Genomic DNA, 1,016 nt, shown 5'->3' with positions numbered 1-1,016 from the left:
ATATTTATTTATTATATTTATTTATTTATTTATTTATTTATTTATTATATTTATTTATTTATTTATTTATTTATTATATTTATTTATTTATTTATTTATTTATAAGGAGACACTCATATAAGAAAGAGAGACACTAAAAGGAGACAATTAAATAAAGGAGACAAATAAATAAAAAAAGGAGACAAATAAATAAATAATAAATAAATAAATTAAATAAATAAAATAAATAAATAAATAAATAAATAAATAAATAAATAAATAAATGTCTCCTTACCTTAAGAGAAGGATCTAAATGTTTATTAAGAATTAGACACTCAAATAAAAGAGACATAAAAAAAGGAGACAAATAAATAAATAAATAAATAAATAAAATAAATAAATAAAATAAATAAATAAATAAATAAATAAATTAAATAAATAAATAAATAGTCTCCTTACCTTAAGAGAAGGATCTAGATCTTTATTTAGTAATGTTTGCCTAAATGCATTAAGATAATAAGAAGGAAGTCTTATAGATGGATAATAAGGTGTCTCCTTTTTTGTGTCTTTTTTTTCTGTATTTTGTTCTTGTTGTTGTTGTTGTTTATTATTAATATATATATAATTAATTAGTGTCTCCTCCTTATTATTGTCTCCTCTTTCCTTTATTATCTTATATGTCCTATCTAATAAGACAAAGTTAGTAAGAGAAGAAGAGGCATCATAACGAGTAAAGAAATCTGTATCATAAGACATAAGGAAAGCTGTCTCCTTTTCTTCCTCCCCTTCCTCCTCTTCCTTCTCTTTTTCCTTCTTCTCTTCCTCCTTCTTCTTATCCTCCCCTTTTCCTTCCTTTTTTTCTCCTTTTTCTTCTTCTTTTCCTTTATTTATTGATTTATTTACTACTTTTACTGGCGCAGAAAAACCACGCAAAAAAGACAAAACACAATCTTCTTTTATTCCTTCTATTATAAATGTCTCCTCTTCTTCTCTTAATTCTAGTATCTGTATACATAATATATATATATTATATATAT

Source organism: Eimeria maxima, genomic scaffold, assembly GCF_000499605.1.
Source record: "Eimeria maxima Weybridge genomic scaffold, Emw_scaff280, whole genome shotgun sequence".
Lineage (NCBI taxonomy): Eukaryota > Apicomplexa > Conoidasida > Eucoccidiorida > Eimeriidae > Eimeria > Eimeria maxima.
The sequence above is the reverse complement of the archived record's forward strand: the minus strand, read 5'-3'. Positions refer to the sequence as shown.